General features: G+C 39.1%; 1 long non-coding RNA gene across 1 annotated transcript in view; it reads left to right on the top strand.

The window, feature by feature from the left end:
* The window catches only part of LOC125484200, a 201,303-nt gene extending 184,479 nt beyond the window's left edge, over positions 1 to 16,824 (top strand). Inside the window, exon 3 of the long non-coding RNA XR_007263042.1 lies at positions 16,730 to 16,824. This is a non-coding gene — a long non-coding RNA (uncharacterized LOC125484200). The remainder of the gene's footprint in view (positions 1 to 16,729) is intronic.
* Positions 16,825 to 20,385: the final 3,561 nt, after the last annotated feature.

Here is a 20,385-nt window from a genome sequence, read left to right as displayed (position 1 = left end):
AGAATACAAATTTCAGTGAAGTATATTCTATTTCACAATGCTGTTTTTTTTATAACTGGATCAGTTTACTTTCTGGTCAATAGTAACCCCCAAAATGTTGATAGGCAGTGTTTCTGCAATGATAATGCAGTTGACTGTCAAGCCGAGGTGATTAAATTCTCTCTTATTGGGCATGGTCATTTCCTGGAGCTTGTTACTTGCCGCTCGTTAAACTAAACCTCAATGTTGTGGGGTTCTTGCTGCAATCTCAACAGACATTTCTTCAATATTTGAGGAGACATGAACGGTATTGAATATTATACAGTAGTCTGTGATCATCCCAGTTCTGATGCTGTGATGAAGGGAAGGTCGTTGATGAAGTAGCTGAAGGTGGTTGGGCCTAGGATATTGCATAGATGCTTTTGGTTTAAAGTTTGGGCCTCTTGTGGCACTGTGTTAGAGTCCCTACCTCTGAGCAGGAAGGCCTAGGTTCATATCCCAATTGCACCAGAGATGTGTAATAACATTACTGAACAGATTGCTCCAAAAATAACTGCATTGAGGTGCTTCAGGCACTGATAGTGTAGTGGTAGCATTCTTATCACTGGACCAAGAGTCCTGGGTTCAAGTCTTGCCTGCTCCAGAGGTGAGTAATAACATCTCAGAAGATTGATTCAAAAATATGTCCAGAGGCTGAGATGGTTGTCCTGCAACAACCACAACCATCTCTCTTTGTGCTCAGCAAGACCTCAACCACTGAAGAATTTTTTCTGTGGTTCCCATTGACTTCAATTTTGCCAGGACCTCTTTATGTCATACTTGGTCAAATGCTGGTTTGACATGAAGGGCAGTAATTCTTGCCTTACCTTTGGAGTTCAGCTTTTTTTGTTTGTGTTTGAACCACGTGGCTCTGATGGAACTCCAACTGAGTGTCAGTAAACAGGTTATCACTGTGTAAACGTCACTTGATAGCACTGTCGATGGCAGCTTCCATCACTTGGTTGGTGATCAAGAGTAGACCGATGGATGGCAAGTAGCTAGGCGATTTGTCTTGAATTTTGTGACGTATAGTGACTGATTATTTCCTCTCATGAATAAATAGTCAGCAATTTAAAATTCTCATGAAAGGCTTAAGGAAAAATGTTAGGGGACATTTCCACAGAGTGGTGAAGGCATTGCATGTTTCTCCACAGGGAATATTTGAGATGGAGATAAACATTTAAACAGAAGTAGACTTTGAGTTATTGGCAACAAGCTAGCTGTTACAGATCCAACAGCCAATTGGTTTTCTCCTGTACAATAAAGGACTTTGGTTGACTAACGTTGTGTGTTATATAGAAGCATCCACTATCATGATTTCCAAAGCCTTTTCTATTGGCAAGGAATTTGGGTTTATAGGTTCACTTTTCTGGTTGCTGTATTGAGTTTTAAGTAAATATTTTCATTGCTGATTGATGAATTACTTCGGGTTATTCTGATTTCATCTACTAGGTTGCCGAAGCAGCAAATTGTTACAGCACAGGAGGAAGCCATTCTGTATTGCCAATACCCGGCTACCTTCCTGTAATCCTGCGCATTCTTCCTCCTTGAATGATAATCCAATACAACCCAGTCTTGAAGACGTCAATTTTAACCTGTTTCCACAATATATCAGGCACCAGATTCCAGATTGTAATCACTAGCTATGTGATAAAGTTTTCATTTTGTCTCATTGGTTCCTCTTGCCAGTTACTTTAAATCCATGCCTGTCCTTTTCCCCCAATTCCACCAAAGGGAACAATTTTTCCTTATCTACATTGTCCAAATATATCAAAGTTTTGAATGCTATTATTAAATCTCTTCTAAACCTTCTCATCTCTAAGGAAAACAGTCCCAACTTCACTTAAGAATCCTCATAACTGAAGTTCCTCATTCCTGACACCATTCTTGTGAATATTCTTTGCACCTATTTCTATGTCTTCAAATCTTTCCTCAAGTGTTGTACCGTGATATGGACACAATGCTCCATTTGATCCGAGCCAGTGTTTATTTGGGTTTTATGTAACTTCCTTGCTGTTGTACTCTATATTCCTGTGCATAAAGCTGAGGATGCTCAATGCTTTATTAGCCATTCTTTAAATCTGTACTGTGCCCTTCAGTGATCTGTGCCATTTCCACAAGACCTTTGGCAAGATGCTGCATGGGAGACTCCTAAATAAGAGAAGAGCCCCTTGTGTTAGGAGCAAGGTAGTACTATGGATAGAGGATTGGTTGACTGGCAGAAGGCGGAGAGTGGGGATAAAGGGGTATTTTTCAGGATGGCAGCCGGTGAGTAGTGAAGTTCCATGGGGGTCAGTCTTGGGACTATTCACAACTGTTCACATTATACATTAACAATCTGGATGAAGGAACTGAAGGCATTGTTGCATAGTTTGCAGATGACACAAAGATAGGTGGAGGAGCAGCGGATGGACTGCAATGTGGCGAAGTGTGAGGCTATACATTTTGATAGGAAGAATATAGTCATATACTCTTTTTTAAATAGGGAAAGGCTTCGGAAGTCTGAAGTGCAAAGAAACTTAGGAGATCTAGTTCATAATTCTCTCAAGGTCCAAATGCAGGTTCAGTTGTCAGTTAGGAAGGTAAGTGCAATGTTCATCTTCACTTCAAGAGGGCTAGAATGCAAGAGCAGAAATGTACTGCTGAGGCTGTAAAAGGCTCTTGTCAGACTGCACCTGGAGTATTGTGAGTGGTTTTGGGCCACAAATCCAAGGAAAGATATGCTGACATTGGAGGGGATTCAATGAGATTTGCAGGAATGACCCTGAACATGAAAGGCTTGTCATGTGAGGACCAGCTGCGGACATTATGTCTATACTTGTTGGAGTTTGGAAGGATGAGGGGGAAGATCTGATTGAAAATTAGAGAATCCTGAGAGGCCTGGATAGAGTGAACATGAAGAAGGTGTTTCCACTCATAGGAGAGACTTGGACTCGGGGGCACAGCCTGAGGGTGAAGAGACAACTCTTTAGAACTGAGATCAGGAGGAATTTCTTCAGCCAGAGGGTGGTTACTGTGTGGAATTCATTGCCATAGAGGGCTGTGAAGACCAGGTTATTAATTATATTTAAGGCAAAGGTAGACAGGTTCTTTTTTTGTAAGGGGGATCAAGGCTTACAGGGAGAAGGTAGGAGAATGGATTTAAGAAAATATCAGCCATGATTGAATGGCAGAACAGACTTGATGGGATGAATGGCCTAATTCTGCTTCTATATTTTATGGTCTTGTGCCCATTTACGCCAGGTCCTTCTGCTCCAATGCTCCCTTAGAATTGTATCTTATTTTTATACCGTTTCTCTGTATTCTTCCTACCAGAATTAATCACTTCACATTTCTTGACGTTGAACTTCCTCTGCCAATTGTCACCCCATTCCACCAACCTTTCTATGACCATTTGAAGTTCTACACTATTATCCTCATTGTTCACATTGCTTGTAAGTTTTATATCACCCACAAATTTTCAAATTGTGCTTTTTACACCAATGACTATGGTATTAATATATCAGGAAGAATAAGAATCCCAGCTTCGTGGAGAACTCCACTCCAAATGTTCTGCCAGTTTGCAAGGCATCCATTCAGTCAGTGTTTTCTGTCACTCAGCCAAATGTGTATTTAGGTTGCTGGGCTGTTCCTTTTTCTCATGAGCTCTAACTTTGCTGGTAGAATCTTAACCATTATTCAATAAACGTTGTTATATGGGCCATTGATCTGAAAGATTTGACTCAGAAGTTTTTGTATATCTCTGGCCACTGGCGTATTTGAGACTGCCTATGGGGTGGAGGTAGTCAGCCTGCTCCAGACTACAGTTAAACTTTGTAGTCTGTGATATATAACTTTGATCTAACTACTGTCTCTAAGGAGAAATTGGTGTCTCTTCCCTAATGTAAATTTAGTGATCTAGCCTTAGTCAACTGTAACTTGCTATCTTACTACTGCGTAATAAGCTACGACTTGTTACTCAATTATCTGCCTTTTCTGCTAAGACTTCCACATGGTAATACTTCACAGATGAGTGTGAGTAACCCTTTGACTGGTGCTCAATGAGGCTCTCATTTGGCAGCTTTGTACCCAAGATACATCTTTAAGATGAACATCTAGCATAGGTCCCCCAGCTGTCAGCTTCACTTCACCTGATGAAGGGGCTGTGCTCCGAAAGCTTGTGTTTTCAAATAAACCCGTTGGACTATAACCTGGTGTCGTGTGATTTCTGACCTTGAGCATCTCTTTCAAAATGGTACCAGTGGTGCAGAGCTCTATCTAAGTGAAGAAAACACCAGCAGTCAATTAATCCACAGAAATCCAAAGGGAAAGATGTGTAAAATCCATTAATAATCCTTAAACGATGGAAATAAAATTGGCTGTCTCTACAAAGAAGTCAGTACTTTATACCAAACATCATTAAAAAGAAATCTGACTGCCAAGATGCATTTCCATTAAAATATGTTTTCTCAGATCTGGCATACCTCCTTTTGAAGAAGTACCACAGTCATTCCTTGAGGAAGTAGGCAACCTTTCTGAACCAGACATGACAGAGCATGTGAGTATCATTGGAGATTCAGTTCAATTCCAGCTTGATACAGGAGTGAACCGTCATTGTAGTATCTGCCATGATGTTACACAGGCAGGCAGAATACCCCCAAGACTAAAGGAATTTTAAAAGTTTCTTTGAAACAACAAGATTATCAGTTTGCAGAAAATGTTTGTCATTTAGAACCATAAAACGTAACTTCTGAGCAGAAAGGGATGATTTTGCCTTGAAGTCTTAAAATTCAAGGAAGGATTCCAACCGTCTGAGAAGACGATCTGAGAAGACGACTATTAGTGACCAACTTGACACTGTCAGTAATAAGAAGATTTATTAATCATAAAATAATGCTGGCTGTATCCTGAAACAGCATACACCAACTGCTTTGAGAGTGAGAAACTTGGGTTAGACACACTGCTAAGTGTAATTAAGGGAAATTACAAGGGAATGAGGATAGATTTGATGGGTGTGGGAAAGGAGTTTGGCAGGAAAAACAATTGGTGAAAATGTTAGACAACTTAAAAAAAAAAGTGCATGGCTTACAGCAAAGATCTACCCCAGTGAGAAAGAAGGATTCTAGGAAGGAGATAAGCTGGCCATGGGTAACCAGGGGAGCTCAGGACAGTATCAAATTTAAATTAAAATAAGAACGCACACTATGGCAAAAATTAAAGGTAATGCAAAAACTTTGGCAAATTTTTAAAAGCCAACAAAAGCTGACCAAAAAAAACCAAGGGAGAGAGTAAACTGAGTACAAACTATTAAGTAACATAAAGTCGACAGTAAAATCTTCTTTAAATATATAAAAGGAAGAGAGAGGCACTGTGAACATAGGTCCATTCATGAATAAGGTGGTGGAAGTGATAATAAGGAGCCAGGAGGTAGCGGAAGAGTTGAATAAATACATTTCTGTCAAGCTCACAGTAGAGGATACTAATAGCATTTCAAAAATGTAGCATCCTTATTCATAAAGATAAGATTCTTTGAGGGTTTGACAGGGTAGAGGTGGAGAGGTTGTCTCCCTTTTGTGAGAGAATCTAGGCTGAGAGAACACAATTTCAGATTAAGGGATTGCCCTTTTAAAACAGATGAGGAAGATTTTTTTTCTCTTCTGAGGGTGGTAGGTTTGTGGAATTCTTCACCATGGAGGGCTGTCGAGATATGGGTCGCTAAGTATGTTCAAGGCTGAGATAGACAAATTCCAATTGTTAAGGAAATCAGAAAAAAGAAAAGGCAGAAAACTGGAGTTAAGGATTATCAAAGCAACTTTGAGCTCACTGAACGGTGGAGTAAAATCGATTGGATGGCCTACTGCTGCCCACATTTCATGCTTCACTTGGTATTAAACATTTCTCACCACACAGATACAGGGTGCTTTTGACCAGGCAGGTTCCATGCTGGTCTTTATATTTCTCTCATCATTCTTCACCCAATCCCATAAACATGTCCCACTATTCTTTTTCCCTTCAATCGTTTGACCATCTTCCCTTAAATGCATCTATGTTGTTGTTTCAACTGTCGTTTGCTTGATAGCAAATTGCGTCTCAGTCACAAGGTTCTGGTTCAAGTCCTACTCCAGGGCTTGAGTGCAGAAAATCTACACTGGAAGTCCATACTGGACTAAAGGAGTGCTTTTGTATGGGACATTAAATCAGTTACCCATTTTTTTGTCTGCACGGTTGTAAAAGATCTCATGATGCTTTTTTGAAGAGGAAGAAGGGAGTTATTCTCTGTCCCCTGGTCAGTATGTACCTCTCAATCAACATCATAAAGCATGATCTGCTCATGGTCGTGTTGGTTGTAGGAGTTTGCTGAGCATAAATTAGCTGCCCTATTCCCTACATTAGACCTGTGATTACATTTTGAAAGTACTTAATTGGCTACACAGTGCTTTAGGGCATCTGAAGGTTATGAAAGCCCAATATAAGTGCAGTATTTTTTTAAAAAAGCCTCAAATCCTGCTTGTGGTTGTGTGCTTCACATTCTAATCACTGGATAAAGTTTATTTGAATTCCCTATTGGATTTATCAATGACTATCTTACATTTGTGACTTCTAGATCTGCGCCTTCCCTGTGGATAAACACAACGTCTTTTTGCTGTCCTATCAAATCATTTCATAATTTTAAAAACCTCTGTTAGCTTGCCTTTCTCTTTTCCAGAAGAAAGAGCCCTAGTCTGTTCAATCATTCCTAATGGGTGTAACTCCATTGTTCTAGTTTCATTCTCGTAAATCTTCCCTGCATTTTCTGAAGTGCTTTTGTCTCTTTTTGTGATACGGTGACCGACTGCTTCTGACCAGAATTGGCTTTACAGGTAGTTCAAAAGTTATGAGCTGAATTTTAAAACAAAAAATGTGATCCAGTTTTTGGCTTAAGCATTCTAGTGATGAGCAAAGGCATGACCCTGCTGTCTTGCAGAAGGGATCTATTTTCACAGAGGTCAAATATTCTATCAGACATTCCTGAAAGTGGTCATTTCTAATGGACGGTGGCTCAGTTAGTTCATGCAAGGCATCCACTGATGTTATTAGGTAATGGGTTGATTCATCCTGTCTTACATGTTTTTCTGGCATATTGATACCATTTTTTGGTAAATATGCTCCAAACGTATTTCAAAGACTTATTTTGCAGGCATTCAACTTTGGCCTGTCATTCCACTTAATGACTTCTTTTTACATAGGCTATTTGGATATTGTCCCAGTAGGTCCTCATTGAGTTTCAATTTAGTAAAATCAAAACAATACATAGAACTTAGAATACAAAAAATGTTTTGGCCCTATCAGTTTGTGATGGCTCTTTGTATCTAACCACTCTCCAAAGATTAATGAATGCAATACTTTGATTCTTGGAATGTATTCGCTTCTTGAATAGAAATTTGCACTATTGGTTTAACTGCATTTAAATCTATCATTGTTATAGCATACAACTACGGGATGATAGATAGAGTTAATGTAGTTTGTTTTCCTTTACAGTAACACTCCTTGACCAGTTGTTGGACTGCAGGCCCTATTGTTGATCTGTCATTTGGTTTGACCTTTTGACTGGACTACTGTGAACTATTTACCCAAGATCACTTTTCTGTTATCTAACAACATACAAAAACATATTTATAAACTATTTAAACGCCTCCTGTGTTATTAGCTCTCACACAAAAGTACAACCTAGATTGCCGTGGTAGATCTTTGTTTCTTGTGGTGCAATGATTTGACATCAAGGACCCAAATAGATAGTTAAATGTACCCTTCATTGATAAATCTTGCTGCTGAGGTAATCTAAGGGAAAGTTTAATGATGATTGTTTCTTCTTTTGAGTACAAATCGAGGTACTCTTCGATCTGATCAGAATGGCTAAATCATTGACTGTCCCAAGTACCTTTGACTATTATTACATTGAAAATTGTCCACATTTATAAAAAACGTAGCTGTCAATGGAAATCTTAATAGCTTCAATTTTGTCTTTCAAATTGGGATATCTTCAATGTGGTATGCAACAGTGGTTTTAATAATGAATGTCAAGTCTTGATCAGCAAGTTCAGAGATAATTTATTCACAGGAAAATTCATTGTAGATATAGTACAAGCCTTTTGGCCACTTGATCCTATCATTCCAGAATGCCAATGCATGCATTTAATCGTTGCAACATCAGTCTGCTTCCAATGCCCAGTGTTGTTATTCTTACTGATGGTCATCTACATAAAGAAATATTTGCTAGCATATGATCTACGAACTTTTCACAACATTAAACCTGTGCCCTGTTGTTCCACTGCCTTGGCATATCTTAAAGTTTTGTTCCAGGTTTGCATTCTTTGTTCTGTTGAATTGTCTCTACAGGGCTTATTGTAACATCTTTCATTTTTAAGCCTAAGCAACCACAAAATATCAAGTTGTTTCTCAAAGCACATTATTTTAAAACCAGGAATCGGTGTAATAGCTCTCTTCTGCACTATCTTTCATTATCGTGGCCCAAAATGACCCTAATTACAGGACTTTTCATGCGTTTATTTTAAAGGTGATCAGAAGTGCAGCGATTGTTCTGTCATATAGCTTTATGACATAATCCCAGTGATGGTCACATCATGTATATAAAAGATAATTGGACAATGGCTTCTGTACTTAGATTTAGAAAGGAAGAAAAATAAAAAATGAACGCCATACCATCTTAACATGGCTTGTAGATAGTCAGGTGATTTCTGTTTGTGGTTTATGAATATAAGAATAAGGAGTAGGTCATTCAGCGCTTTGAGTATGCTGTGCAATTCATAAAGATCATAACTGAGCTGATTGTGGCCACAACTCCACATTCTGATCTACCAAGGTCAGGCAGAGTTACAATGTCTACAAAGTTACCTAAAAATGTAAGTCACTTCTCCTGGCTGAAATTGACAGTCGTCATCAGATCAACAGAAGAGATTTTAACAGAAAATAGATATTAGACTTGTCTAGACCATGACAATGAAATGTTAAAAAAGTCTACCAATCTTCATAACCGATATGTTGATGATTTATCAATCCCTGTTATGTATCACCATAGCTCCAACCCATCATGTGAACAATGGGCGGCACTGAACTTGCCACTACAAGATTAAAACTAGTTGATGGGGAGCTGAGACCTTATTACCCCTGAGGTGATCCTGGTTTCTGGCACGCTCTTGCGAAGCACTGAATTTATATGGCTGGTGTAGTTCTATTTCTGGTCAATGGTAACCCTCAGGATATTAATGGTAGGAGATCATTGATGGTAATACTTTTTGAACGTTAAGGGGTGAAAGTTAGTCTCTTGATAGACATAGTCCTTGTGTGGCACTTCTGTGAACATGACTGTTAGTTGCTACTTAAGGCCCTACCAGCACCCCAAAACACCTGATATTGTCTGCAAATGTATCTCGCTTGCTTCAGTACCTGAAGAGTTGCGAATAGTGCTGAATATTGTGCAATCATCATTTTTGTATTTTTCTGGTTTTCCTTTTAAAGCTGTACAAAATGATCAGATGGGCCAATGGGCCGAGGAGTGGCAGGGTGGAGTTTAATTTAGATAAATGTAAGGTGCTGCATTTTTGGAAAGGCAACTCAGGACAGGATTTATATACTTAATGGTAAGGTCTTGGGGAGTGTTGCTATACAAAGAGACCTTGGAGTGCAGCTTCATAGTTCCTCGAAAGTGAAGTCCCAGGTAGACAGGATAATGAAGAAGGTGTTTGGTATGCTTGCTTTTGTTGGTCAGTGCATTGAGTATAGGAGTTGGGAGGTAATGTTGTGACTGTACAGGACTGTTAGGCCACCTTTGGAATACTGTGTGTAATTCTGGTCTCCCTGCTATAGGAAAGATGTTGCAAAACTTGAAAGAGTTCAGAAAAGATTTACAAGGATGTTGCCAGGGTTGGACGGTTTGAGCTGAGGGAAGAGGCTGAATAGGCTGGGGCTATTTTCCCTGGAGCATTGGAGTCTGAGAGGTGACGTTATAGAAGTTTATAAAATTGTGAGGGGCATGGATAGGGTGAATAGACAAGGTCTTTTTCCCAGGGCAGGGGAGTCCAAAACTAGAGGACGTAAGCTTAATGTGAGAGGGGAAAGATTTAAAAGGGGCCTAAGGGGCAACCTTTTCACGAGAGGGTGGTGTGTGTGGAATGAGCTGCCAGAGGAAGTGGTCAAAGCTGGTACAATTACAACGTTTACAAGGCATTTGGATGGGTATATGAATTTGGAAGGGTTTTGAGGAATATGGGCCAAATGCTGGCAAATGGGATTAAATGAAATTAGAATATCTGGTCAGCACGGATGAACTGGACCAAAGGGTCTGTTTCCATGATGTACAGCTGTATGACTCTGTGACTCTAAAAGTTACAATCTAGCTTCTGAGTCATGTTCTAACTCTGTTTCTTGAGTGGTGTAACTGTGTTGGACTTGTATTGGACTGTACAACCAGCTACAGACTCGCCCTGAGACACTGGAAGAGAGTCATCCACATCTGCGAGGGACCACCAATGATGATATATATTGCAAGGCTGTACAACTGCCGATTCCACCATTGTCTTTAAGGTTGTGATGTTGCTGTCATTTGAAAAATTCTTCATAAAGTTGTAGAATTTTGCAGCGTAGAAGGAAGCCATTTGGTCTAACACAGACTTTTTGAAATATCTTTAATATAAACTATCTTCCATTTTACCTTTGATCATTGCCAACACCCGTTTTCTAGTCATTGAATTCAGAGTATTGTGACCAAGTATGGCTATGGTATTTTTCTTGAATAGGGGAGTTAGATTTGCTTCATCAATTCTTTCGATATTAACAGTATTAACTGACTCCGGCTGTGTCTGAGCATTGACCCAACTGGTTTAAAAAAAATCGCCATTAGATAGATGCCTTGCGTGCCTACTACTACTTTTTCATCTCTGTGTGGTTATACTAGGCTTTGAACTTCCTTCCTGACAATTCTCATGCTGCAAGTGTTTTGGAAAATAAAACCCTTCCAGTTAATTTGATTCCTTTGGCCTTTCCCCTTAAAGTTTTATTATTTGCTTACTGAAATAGGTATTTGTTCTTCTCTTTTTAAAAAATTTATAATTATTTTTCTATCACTGCCCCGACGTCATCACTATCAACTGAATCAAAATATTCTTCTCAACATTTCCTCGGTTACTTTGGTGATATTTAAAATTCTGTCTTGACAATTTCACAGACTGACTGTAGCTGTGTTGCCATTGATTGCTGGCAGTGCAGCAGAAACCCTGTTTAGTGTAAATCCTAAGGAACAAGTAACCAGGAGTATTATGAGCAGTTTTGGGTCCCGTATCTAAGGAAGGATATGCTGCCATTGGAAGTCTGTCCAGATGAGATTCTCAGATGATCCCAGGGACGAAGGGCTTGTCACATGTGGAGCGTTTGAGGACTCCGGTCTGTGCTCAGTGGAGTTTAGAAGGAAAAGGGGGCATCTCATTGAAACTTACAGAATACGGAGAGGCCTGGACGTGGAGAAGATTTCTCCACGAGTAGGACAGACTAAGACCTGAAGGCCCGGACTCAGAGTCAAGGGATGACCCTTTAGAATTGAGATGAGTAGGAATTTCTTCAGCTATAGGTGGTGACTCTGTGGAACTCTTTGCCACAGAAGGCTATGGAGGCCAAGTCATTGACTGTATTTAAGACAGAAGTAGATACTTGGTTAGAAAGGGGATCAAGGATTATGGGGAGAAGGCTGGAGAATGGGGTTGAGAATCATGTAAGCCATGATGAAATGATAGAGCAGTCTCAATAGAATGAAAGGCCTAATTCTGCTCCAATGTCTAATGATCTTTTAGCTTTGAGGAAATTTCGGACCCGTTCCTTTCCTGATCACTGCTGAAACTCTCATCCATGCTTTTGTTATCTCCACATTTGACTATTCCAATGCACTCCTTGTCAACCTCCCGCCTTTTACCCTTTATAAACTCAAGTTGACACACAGTTCTCTTGGCCATGAAGTTACTCACATCAAATTCAATTTGTCTATAGCCCCTGTGCTTTCTCAACTGTGTAGGATCCTGGTTAAACAGCATCCCAATTCCAAATATTCTCATCATGTTTTCAAATCCCAGCATAGTCTTGCTCTTCCCTATCTGTGCATTTTCTTCCAGCTTCTCAACAACCGTCATCTGTGCACTTCAGAATCTGGTCTCTTTAGTATTCTAATTTTAATTGTCCCATCATTAATCACTACTTTTAGCTGCTTTCCATCCCTCGAGCATTCTGCCATTTTAATTCACTTCGCTCATTTAAGATGCTCCCTAGAATTAGCAAGTCTTGACCAAGCTTCTGAGGGCTAACTCCCCGAATACCCTCTTCTAATGCTCCTGTGAAGCAATTGAGACATTTATTACTTCAAAGGTATTATTATAAATACAAGTAGTTTTTGAATGAAAATTGTTATTCCAAAGTTACCTGATGAAAGCAGCTCCTCTCTATCCTACCTGCTTTGAACCTTCCATCTTGAGTCAAAAGGGCATTACATTTACCATGACAATGCTAACTATATCTTTAATAGTCATGTCCTATTCAGCTACAATTGTAATTTTGTTTTCTATTTTGTTAAACAGTGCAACAAAATAATTGGAAGGTATACAGGTTAAATCATAGATGATTGTAAGGTTTTATTTTACTCCTCACCATCCATTTTAGACCAGTATTTTATGAGAATGTTAATATCCTTAGAGATCCTATCTCATTTGGTACAAAGCTCCGAGCATTTTTGTACAAAAGAAGCACCTGGCACCAAAAACAACTTAGAACCACATCAGTTTCGTTCTTTTGGAAGTTGTCTCTATTGTCATGAACCCTGAATGGACTGACAACTTTAAAAAAAGAAATTTGAACATCTAGTTAATAGTCCTCCTGGCTAAAGTTAGGCAACTCTCTCTCTTTCTCTCTCTCTCTCTCGCCCCACCCAACATCCCACTCTAGCAGCCTAACCTGTCTATGATGTTGTCATGTTTTAGGAAAGCCTTTGAGTTTATTTTGTGATATTTGTACAACATGATCACTTCCAGCATCTTTGACAAGAAAATTGTAATTTGTTTTGTGCAAAATATTTATCTTAAAAGAACTGTTGACGTAAGCCATTTTTCGCCAGTGCTTTAATTTTTTAAAAAATCTGTTCTTGTCAAATGTCTTGTCAGCTTGTATAGCCAGTCTTTATTTTATATATACACACTTGAGTGGAGTACAAATCATTACTCTGTGAATCTACAGCAATGACACCTCAGTTTCTTCACATTAAAAAAAATCATTGTGTAACAATTTCGTAGCACCACTAATGATCAATTATTGTCGATGCAAGATTCAAGCAAACATTAAAACTAAATGTAGGTATGTATAGCTATACATATGTATGTCACCAAAATAAAAATAATTATTTTTAATCAACCTGCTTGGCATATTCTGACAAACCTCCACAGCAGCGGGACTTGAACCCACACCTTCTGGCCCAGGGGTAAGAACACTAGCAGTGCACCACATGAGTGTCCCAAAGTTGGGAGATATTATGAGAGGTACCATGGTTCAGCAGCAGTAGGTTTGACAGGAATTATTTTTAGCCAGAAACATTTTTTTTTAGAAGTTATTTCACTGCTGTATAAAATGTCATTGATTTTGACAGTGATGAATGTGACTTTGTTAGGTGGTTTGAGCTATGCTCTTGGTTTAAATCTACCATTCCTGGTTTGGATAGTTGCCTGTTACGTGTTATGTATAGTAAATAATAAATACCCAAAAATAAGGCATTTATACTTTTACCTTATTACTTTATGTTGTTTATCTATAAATATTAAGATTTCTGCTTGATGTGCTTTATTATCCAAGTCATAATGGCTGTTTAAACCATCCATTATGTTACCAGCACACTATGTTCACAGGAAGCACTGACTGCTGTTCTGCAGTTAGTCTTACTATTAATTATGCTTTCTCATTCCCTCCCTGCCTTTCATTTAGTAGCATTTCTGCCTGAAATAAATAATACTGATCTTTTGTTTCTAGAAATAGGCTTATTGTAGTTCAAGATTAATATTAACTGGTGGCCAATGTTTCGCAAATGCGTTAGTTTAACGAGGCAGACTGGTACGCAATCTGTGCAGGTTTTAGGTTGCTATATGTCTACATAACTTAGAAGGAACATTGCTAGTGACATTACACACTCCTGCTGTTGAAAGAAGCTGCCTGTGTAAAAATATGATGTACTTTTGGGATATGTTAAGAATATAACTATAAAATATGCATGAGATATATACAATTCTCTGAAGTTTTTAATTTTGCTAGAACACACTCTGAACCATACTGTTATTTTTGACATCATTTAGTTGACAGAATAGTGATTGCATGCTTAAATTGTTTACCTTGGAGTCCCTTATTTTTCCATTGTTGTGACTGTCATTGTATGTAAGACTTGGCTATACTTAGATCGCCCTATATAATTTTGTAAATTATCTTGAAAATGTACAAGAAATGTTGGCACACAATGATGTACAGTTTTAAGCTGCAGCATGATATGACACAGGTTTGACATTGCGACTTCCAACGCAGTGTGACTTCCAAGCTTAGCAATGACGTTATTGCATGGGCTGCCTGCATCTTCATAGAAAGGGAAGGAAAACTGGCATGTACTATTTTCACCTTCTACGTAGTTGATTGTAAGACAGTATTGACAAGCTTAAGGATCAATAACGAGTTTGTACTCTCAGGACGGATGTGCCCAGATGAGAAGATGGGAAAAAATATTGTTACAGTCTTATGTAAAAAAATAAGAACAAAACAAATTTTGGTTTTGATATTATCATGATTTAATCATGAAATTGTCACCTGTTTAAACAGCAATAGGGAGATGTCTCTATTTTGTTTGCATTTTTAGTGGTTGAAAATAATAGTTGTTGATTGGAAAGGAGACATTGTTACATCAGTATGGAAGAGTCAGTTGAAACAAAACATGCATAGCATTGCCCCTACAAGCAGCATAAAGCCCATATTCAAAAGATTATCCTGTCCTGCACCAGGCAGCATTTTATTTCTTCCCTCATTCAACATTGACCTTTTAATGTTGGATCAGGAGCAGTCAGGTGATGTTCACACATGCCCATTGAGACCAGAAATTAGAACAGTAGTTGTTTGCTTTGTCTGGGTAACTAGTAAAATAATAGTTGGAAATGACCTTGTCCTCCTCCTCCTCCCTTCCCTGAATTTAACTTTATTGTTCTGTCACACTGGAATTTTTAGCTGATAATTTACACCTTTTACCATCTTTTAATATTGTCAATATTTAACATAAACTAATGTCAAATGTTTAGTTAACTGACCTTTAATGCAGTTCTTGGCCTTGGCACATTATAAGTAAACTGTTTGATTTAAGGAAGTAGTAACATCTTATTTGGGTGCGTGGAGCAGTGAACAAAATGGCTGTAAAACAGTGACAAGTAACTGGGAATCTGCTGTAATCATTTCAGTATTCTGTTTTCAGACGTGTTGCAGCAAATCCTTTACAAATATATTAGTAGAATGGTAAATACTAGAGGGTTATACTCTCAGTTTTAGTACTTTATATTCAGATTAACTCTTTATATTCAAAGAACAGCAGAAAAATTATCATTTATTGGAGGTGACCTTGGTTGTCTCTCATGGACCACAAAATCACTGTAATTTTGATAAAGAGAAATCACCGAACGATGTGGGATTTTGATTAACTAAAACAGCCAGATTTCAAACACTGGGATTTCAAACATCTTCCAGATGATATTTAACAAACTAGCAAATATAATTATGTGTGCTTCACAAATTTAATCTCTGCACTAGTTAAGTTCGACTATTATTTAAACAGTCTAAAAGGAACTAAATTTGCTTCAAGTCAGACTTAAAATTTGGAAAATTTTTTTTTTTTAATTCACTCATGGGATGTGGGTGTCCTTAGCTGGCTAGCATTTCGTTGCATATCCCTGGGTGCCCTTGAGAAGGCGGTTGACAGCTGCCTTCTTGAACAGCTACAGTCCATGTCCTGCAGGTAGACCTACAATTCTGTCAAGAAGGGAATTGCAGGATTTTGACCCAACAACACTGAAAGAATGGCAAGCCAGAATGGTGAGTGGCTTGAAGGGGAATTTGCAGGTGATGGCGTTCTGACCAGACAACAGGCAATGCACTGTGCTTCAAAATTTTACAACTGGAATATGACAACATCAGTATTTGCATGAGGCTATTTAAGGAAACCTACAAGCCAGAATGTGCAAATTGATTTGGCACACTTTGTGTGCTGGTTCGCCGTTACTGTCATACTCCTACGTTATATGCTCTATTCTGTAAAAGGACATCTTCAAGTTAAAAATGTTTACTTTTCAAAAACATTCCAAGATCAGTATCTGTGGGATGGTAACAAGAGTAACATGAAGAGGAGAAGACAACTGTGGATTTTGTCCAGTTTCACCTTTTATTTGACCATAGTGTTAAATGATGGTCGTGATATGAGCATCAATATGTTAACAGCTGCCACTTCGTTTCCCAGGAATGTACTTTTGCCATATATTCAATGGTACAACATGGTGTGTATCAGATGTTGAATTGAGCAATAGGGGAATGGAAAGGAAAGTTGCCGTCTGGATGAACTGAGCACAAATGATAGATTTAGGAAGAGGCACAACAGAAATGATTTGAGTAAACCTTTTGCTTTATTCTGTTTCAGTTGCCGTACAAGTAACAGGAAGAGCCTGATTGTGACCTCAAATACTTCCCCAACACTACCACGGCCACATTCTCCGCTGCCAGGCCACACAGGTAAGGAACAAACGATCACTAGGTTTTACTGTGTGTATATCTTTAAAAAGAAAACTGCTTCCAGGTTATTTGCAACATTTAAGAGTGTGTCTAAACATCAGTCCCCTTCACCATTCATTACAGTCTATAGCAAGTCCAGTCTATGTGATTGACTGCAGCAAGCCCATCACCTAGAAGGGTGAGGATAATGACACATAAGAACACCATCAATTCCAAACATACCACCCGCATTTGATGTATACCGTCATTACTTCATTGCTGCTGCATCACTGTAGAAGTTCTTTGCCACTTGGCCTTCTTTATGCTTTCATGAAATGTTGATATTGCTGACTGGGGCAACACTGGTAGTCTATCCCTAAGTGCTCTTAAACTGAGTGGTTTGTTATGCCATTTTGGAGAACAGTTAAGAATCAACCACATAGCCATCATCAGATGTAGGTCAGATGGCACATTTCCTTCCTTGAGGTGTATTAGTGAACCAGTTGGATATTTACAACAATGGATGATCGTTTCATGATCACCATTACTTTGACTAGCTTTCAATTTCACGTATTTTAAAATTAACAGTAAATACCATGAGTTGCTGTCCCAAAGCGTTAGCCCTAAATCTCTGGATTGCTAGCCCAACGAAATTAACACACTGCCATTGTCTCCCCATATAGACTACAGAAGATAAGCTTAAAAAAAAATCAATCACTGGTCGGGGGGAAAACCCAATTGGTGAAGGATCATACTGGAACCAGCCTTTATTCAGTCTTACCTTCTTTTCAAGTGAAATACTCATCTTGATTCAATTTCAATAAGTTTGTCATTAGTTTTTTTTTAATCAGCCTATTCAGGAATTGTATGACACACCTCACTGGCAGGTGGTACTTGAACCAGGCCCTCTGGCTCACAGCTAGGGACACCACCACTGGGCCTCAAGAGTCGTTAAAGTGTTTCTTTTTTTCTGTGCTCAAATGAAAATCAACTTAATCCCCACCAGCTCCATATAATTAAACAGTTAATGTATAGTTAACAGAGATGGGCAGCAAATGCCAGTGCTGCCAACGTGCACGGAATAAATAGACCGATTCAGTGTAATTTTTCACTTTCACCAAAGTGTGGAGTTCATCAGGCAGACCACATCATGGTGATCATGAAACTATCATCAATTGTTGTAAATATCCATTTGGTTCACTAATGTGCCTTAGGGAAGGAAATCTGCCATCGTGGAATGCATTGCCGGAGAGGGTAATGGAGTCAGCCTCATCAGGGGCATTTAAGCAGCTATTAGATAGGCATATGGATGATAATATAAGGTAGTGGTGGAGGTCAGATAGACCTTAGGTTTAGGGTAAAAGTTCGGCACAACATCATGGGCTGAAGGGCCTGTACTGTGCTGTACTGTTCTATGTTCTATGTTCTATCTGCAGATCTAGGACATTGTCCAAAAGATGCAAGCAATATTTTGAATTCATGAGGAAGTTTGATGATTTTGCTGATCATACAACAAAATGCTGCAGACATATTCAAACTGATTTATTACCATTGTCATTGAAGATCTAAGTTTGCTTTTGATCCCCCAAAACCTGTAATTTAAAACTCATTCTCAGGTTCGTTTTGGCCCTACCTGTTCTTATGGCAATAACCTGCTGAAACCTCCTGTATTTTCAGTCATATGAGTTCTATATCCATGAGTGACTTTCCTTTAGATCCTCTGCTTCCCTCCTTCCATTGAGATCCTCCTTAAAACTGATCTCTTTGACCAGGTTTTTGATAACTCTGTGTTTGGCTTGGCATCCATTTCTGTTTCAACAAACCGCTGTGGGGCACCACAGTTTGGTTTTCTCTGTTAATGCTGTTGTATAAGTGTAATCCCTTTCTTAAAATAATGACGTAGTCATGAAAGAAGTGTTAGCGAAATTGTCAAAAACAGAGTAATGAGATAACAATAAATGTGAGTAGGAGTTTAAAACAGACAAACAGAAATTCATTGAAAAAGGGAACCTGCTTCAAGGAATCGTTCCTGGCAGAGAAGTGGCAGTAGATTAAGCAATTTTAAACAAAAGGCAGAAAATTACTGAGGCTGGATTTCTGATATTAAAACAAGACATGTTGTAAACTTAGAACAGTACAGCACAGGAATGGGCCATTGGCCCATGATGTTGTGCCAAACATGACACCAAATGAAACTAATCCCTTCTGCCTGCCCTTGGTCCATATCCCTCCATTCCGTGCATATTCGTGTGCTTATCTAAAAGTCCCTTAGATGCCCTTCTCGTAACTGCCTCCACCACTCCTGGCGGTGCGTTCCAGACTTCCACCACTTTCCATGTAAAAAATCTGCCCCTCATGTCTCCTTTGAACTTTCCCCCTCCCACCTTAAATATATGCCCCCTGGTACTAGACATTTCAACTCCGGGAAAAAGATTCTGACCATCAACCTTATCTATGCATCTCATAATTTTTTACACACACACACAGCTTTATTCCTCTGCATCCCGACCTTAACGAATTTCAGGCACGACATGACGTCGAACCCTTCTTTCGCTGTCTTCGCCTCTGTGCTCATTTTTGAACAAGAGTCCTCTCCCCGTCCTACATACCCCTTTGCTCAACTCCAACACTCTCCCTCCACCTGGACTCTTCCCTTCGGCCTTTTACCTGCACTATGTCTGTTCATTGAGAACTGTCGACGTGACATTAGTCACCTCAATTCCGCTGCCCCTCTCACCAAATCCAACTTATCTCCCTCCGAAATGACTTCACTCCGTGGCACTCGGATCTAACCCTGACTTTGTCATTAAGCCTGCCTATTCTGTGGAAGGGTCACTGGACCCGAAACATTAACTCTGTTTTTTGCTTCACAGATGCTGCCAGACCTGCTGAGCTTTTCCACCAACTTTGTTTTTGCTCATAATTTTATAGACTTCTATCAAATCTCCCCTCAGCCTCCGCCACTCCAGAGAAAACAGCCTGAGTTTTTCTAGCCTCTCCTTATAGCTCATACTCTCTAATCCAGGCAGCATCCTGGTAAACCTCTTCTGCACCCTCTCCAAAGCCTCCACATCCTTCCTGCAATGTGACAACCGGAATTGAACACAATACGCTAAGTGAGGCCTAACCAAAGTCTTATAAAGCTGCAACATGACGTCCTGACCCTTGTGTTCAATTCCCCAATCAATAAAAGTAAGTATGTCATGCACCGCCTTTACCGTCCTATCTACTTGCGTGGCTGCAAGCAACACTCAGCAACTCAGTCAGAATCTGGAGAGAACGAATGAGCTACACTTTCAGATGTGGGCAAGGTTTCCAGCGTTTTTCTGTTTCTGATATCCAGCCTTCTTTGTCTATATTGATTAAAAAAGAAAATAGAGTCAGTAGATTATGAAGCTGGAACTATATTGCAAAGCTGTAGCATAAGCTTAATATTAAAATAGAAAATAATACAGATACACATTAAGATCACTGACAAAGCAAACAGCAAATACACTTTTGGAGGAGAATACTATATGAGAATCAAGTTGATTAGTCAGTTTACCTTCATTAATCTATCCTGAGAAATCTGAATCTCCTTGAACT

Source organism: Rhincodon typus, chromosome 10 (genome assembly GCF_021869965.1).
Source record: "Rhincodon typus isolate 14 chromosome 10, sRhiTyp1.1, whole genome shotgun sequence".
Lineage (NCBI taxonomy): Eukaryota > Metazoa > Chordata > Chondrichthyes > Orectolobiformes > Rhincodontidae > Rhincodon > Rhincodon typus.
This window is presented reverse-complemented; position numbering and strand designations above follow the sequence as displayed.